Below are 4,846 nucleotides of genomic sequence, written 5' to 3'. Positions count from 1 at the left end.
TACATCATTGTTTAAACTAAACAAAGGCACTCATTTGAGGGCAAAGAATAAACTCAAAGCCAAACAAATATCTCAATAAAATATTAACTAGAAGAAAATCTAGAGTTTGAATGATGAATAAGAGTTTTAGTATTAAATCTTTAAGAAGACCAATTTCTTCGAGAAAAACTTTATTTGCAAAAACGTCGTTGAATACAATGGATAAGCAAATGAAGAATTGTTATGAAATAGCTCACAGACTCGAACCGCCACCGGAGCTCGAATGGAAAACTTATCGACGAAACTCGAGCTCGATCGAAATTTGTGTGTTCAGGTGTTATTTTGGACTGATTTTCGCAATTGTTTTGCTGGTGATTGGGTGGTTGATAACTAGGGGTTTTAGCCTATTATTAGCTCTCTTTTGCTTAGGTTTTAGGTTAAAAATTCGTAAAGGTATTCCCGAAAACTAACTTAATGTGCTTGCTTGCAGGGTTTGGTCAAAATGAGGCAAAGAAGCCATAATCAACTCATGAAGGAGTCAAACCTGCACGAATCCAAGGCTGAGACTGGAGCGCTGAGAGCGGCAGAAAAATGCGGTCGTGTAAGGACCACCGCTGAGGCAGCCACTATTACGCAGTCCGCGAAAGTAGATTCAGAGAAGCTACTTTGAGTACTAAAATCACCGCTGGCTGCGTTGGAAAGGCGCGGCCGCGAAGGGATTTTCGCTGAGAGCGTGGTTCGAGGTTCGGAGACTCTACATTTTGGGCTCAAATGAAGAACACGGCCCGCTTCCAAATTACGCGGCCGCAAATTGAACTTACGTGGATGCGAAGGGAATTCCGCTAAGAGCGCATCTTGAGGTTCAGAGACCCTGCAAGTCGGGATTAACTGAAAAATATGGTCCGCGTCTAAATTACGCGACTGCGATGGAAGCACACGCGAACGTGGTTGAAATTATGTGGTCCGCGAAACTAAGCCCAATCCAAGCCTAGTATTGAAGAAACGCGGATCGCGCTCATTATTACGCGGCCGCGAAAGCTCAAGCGCGGACGCGGTCAGAATTACGCATCCGCGAATCCTCTGCACGGGCATTTTTGTCTTGAAATTTTAGCCTAGTATAAATAGATTCTTTTATCAATTTTAGGTTTAAGTTTTGTTGAGGAGAGCACGTGAACGGCTGGTTTTTCCCTTTTGGGAAAGTTTAGAGTAGATTTACCTTTAAACTTTAGATTCTCATCTTGTACTTTAATATTATGGCTTATATTTCATTTTTATCTTTGATTTCTGCTGTTATTATGAGTAGCTAGACCTCATAGCTGGGGTTGTGACCCAACCCTAGTGTGGGTATTTAATGGGTCTTGAATTTTAGGGCTTAATTGTTTATGGGTTAGTGATATTTAGCCTAATTCATGCTAAAATTGTAAAATTAATGGTTGCAAACACTTACTCATGCCTTTATGACTTAGGCTCTTCCTGAGAAAGAGGGACTAAGTCTAGGAAAATTAGGCTAACAAGAAATTGGGGTGAACTCAAGAGATTCATAGCCCCAATTAAAGGGTTAAACCTAGAGATAGTAATACCCGACTTGAGCCAATTTCACTTGTATTGTATGAACACCCATTTGGGATTGAGAAAGCCAAATCAGGCAAAGTCACTCAAACTACCGAGAGGTATAGAGTGAGCACTTATGTGTGATGGTTATTTCACGACCTCAATCATAACAAGCTTGTCCTAGATTCTTGATACCCATTAGATACTCACCTAGGCGGAAGTCATTTCCCTAGTGCCTTTTAACACTTGAAAACTTTCACCAAAAATATTGTACTTAGCTAACACTTAGCATACAATAGTATAAAATTAGAATAGAATCAATCGCAACAATGTTTGGAAGTGCAATTAGGAACAACACGCACATCTAGATTACTTAGATACCCAACTCCAAGCCAAATTAACTCTCTGTGGAAATCGATCCCGACCTCGTTGGGTAAAACTGCATTGACCATCCACGCTACTCTATAGTGGTGTAGGTTTGGCCTCGATCACTTTTTGGCGTCGTTGCCGGGGAGTTAGACGGTGTTGGCTATCTATCTAACTATTTTTGTGTCTTGTTTTTCTTTTCTTCTGTTTTTCTAACTTTTGTGTATCAATCGCTTTAGGTACCAAATGGCTCATAATGATGCTCTCGGACATGTTCTTCCGGGGGAGGAGGTAGATGACAATGTTGAGGATGAGGTTAATCTAGAACCTCAAGTCCAAAGAAGAGGCTGCCAAGCTAATGACAACATTCCAAACCCTCCCCTACCTCCTCCACGGGCAGCACACCAGGTGCTACCCAATGAAGGTTACGCAAGTGCAATTGTCCCGCCCCAGATTCGGGCAGGCAATTTTCAAATTACAAATGCCATGCTGACCCTATTAGAGTAAAGGGGCTTTTTCACCGGAGCTCCTCATCAGAACGCATACAAGCATCTAAAGGGTTTTGTAGACATATGTTGGGGGAGCAAGCAGACGAACGTGTCGGAGGACGCTCTGAGATTGAGACTTTTCCCATTTTCACTTAGAGGGAAAGCTTTGGACTAGCTCGAGAGGCTACCCAACCACTCCATACACACGTGGGATGAGTTGGCACAAAAGTTTATAGCCAAGTTTTTCTCACCGGGTCATATAGAAGCATTGAGGGATGAGATCTTAGCCTTTAAACAAGAACCTAACAAACCCCTACATGAAATCTGGGAGTGATACCGGACAATGGTCAAGGAATGCCCAAACAATGATATGACTGAAGCAATGATTCAACAGACATTCTATAGGGGCATCAACACGACCAGCCAGTGTGTGGTATTTCAGCTAGCTGGGGGAAATTTTATGAAAATGCCTTATGTCGATGCTTGTGACATACTTGATGAGATGGCTAACACATCCTCAGCTTGGCAGAGTCGGGAAAATGTTCCTCAGGGTGACCCTAATGTCATCCATCTTCACAAGGAACTTTATGATCATGGACAAGCCATAGCTGAGTTGACAACTATTATGAATCAGTTAGCAAAGGCCTAGCTTCAGCAAGTTCAAGGGACAAATCAAGTAAATGCCATGGAAGGGGTAAATGTCATGGTCAACAAGAGGATACAGCGTGGTCAACAAGTGCAAAACAATCAAGATCAATATGAGCAAAGTGGTAGTGGTTACAATCAAGACGATTCTTATGATGATCAAAGTGAGGAAGTATTATATGTCAATAACTACCAAGGTCAACAGAGCAATTCTCCAAATCAACAATGGAGATCGCAAGGGAACAATCAAAATTGGGGTAACCAAGGCCAAGGAAATTGGAACAATGGCAACAACAACTCGAACAATTGGAGGAACAACAACAACAATTGGGGCGGTAATGAAAACCAAGGGGGTTGGAATAATAATAATCAAGGCAACCGGGGGTCGGGCTTTCAAAGGCCACCGATGTATCAACAACCCAACAATCCGCCTCCATATTCGTCTCAAGGCAAAGTTCTTCAAACAATGAGATGGGGCGGATAGAGAGTATGTTCAAACAAATAATGGAAAGGAATGCTGACTCCGATGCCCAAATAGCCTCCCATACTACCTCTATTCGCAACTTGGAAGTACAAATGGGTCAAATTTCTCAAGCATTGAATACTCGCCCTAAGGGGGCACTACCAAGTGATACGGTAGTAAACCCGAAGGGTGGGAACAATACAGGCCATGCTATGGCGGTGACCACAAGAAGCGGTAGAGGTAGAGATGCAAGTACCTCTAATCCAAAGACGATTGTGAGTGATGATGTTGTGTTGCAAGAAGATGATGAGATTCAAGCCAGTGATGAGAATGTGAATGATGAAGTGAGGATCGATATTGATGACAACATGGAGGAGACTCAAAATGATGTGAACCCGTCTAGGGAACACGTGATAGACATACCATAAATGGTAGTGCCTAAATCCAAGGCCCCTTTTCCAAGGCCTCCTCCACCGTATCCTCAAAGTCTTGCAAAGAAAAATAATGAAAACCAATTCAAGAAGTTTATTGAGATGATGAAAAGTTTGTCAATCAATGTGCCCTTAGTGGAAGCTCTCGAACAAATGTTGGGATATGCCAAGTTCATGAAGGACTTGGTAACTAAGAAGAGATCTATGAATTGTGAGACCATCAAAATGACTCATCAAGTGAGTTCCATTGTGCACTCGATGGCTCCAAAGCTTGAAGATCCCGGTGCCTTTACAATTCCATGCACCATTGGTAGCACCGATTTTGCAAAAGCCTTGTGTGATTTGGAAGAAAGTATTAATTTGATGTCATATTCCGTGTTCAAGACACTAGGTATTGGGAAACCAAGAGCTACTTCCATGAGAATACAAATGGCGGATCATACAATGAAAAGGCCGCTTGGTATTATTGATGATGTTCTAGTCCGGGTCGATAAGTTTATTTTGCCTGTTGATTTTGTGATTCTCGACTGCGAAGTCGACTATGAGGTGCCTATAATATTGAGGAGACCTTTCCTAGCAACAGGGAAGGCATTGGTTGATGTGGAAGCAGGGGACCTCACCTTCCGAGTGGGCGATAAAAAAGTTGTATTCCACGTGTGCAAATCAATGAGGCAACCAAATAGCAATGAAGTTTTCTCTTTTGTGAATCTTGTGATGGAGGTGATAGTTGATGACACGAGTGCCATGATCAATATGGAAGACCCTTTGGAAGTTGTGTTGTTAAACCATAAGGATGATGAAAATGAAGGCTTGGTTGAATGTGAAAATGCATTGCAAGGAATGGGATCCTACTCATATGGGCCCCGTAAACTTTCCTTGGACTTGGAAAACCAGAAGACTCCACCAACAAAGCCCTCAATCGA

This window comes from Nicotiana tabacum, chromosome 23, assembly GCF_000715075.1.
Source record: "Nicotiana tabacum cultivar K326 chromosome 23, ASM71507v2, whole genome shotgun sequence".
NCBI lineage: Eukaryota > Viridiplantae > Streptophyta > Magnoliopsida > Solanales > Solanaceae > Nicotiana > Nicotiana tabacum.
Note: the sequence above shows the minus strand (reverse complement) of the source record.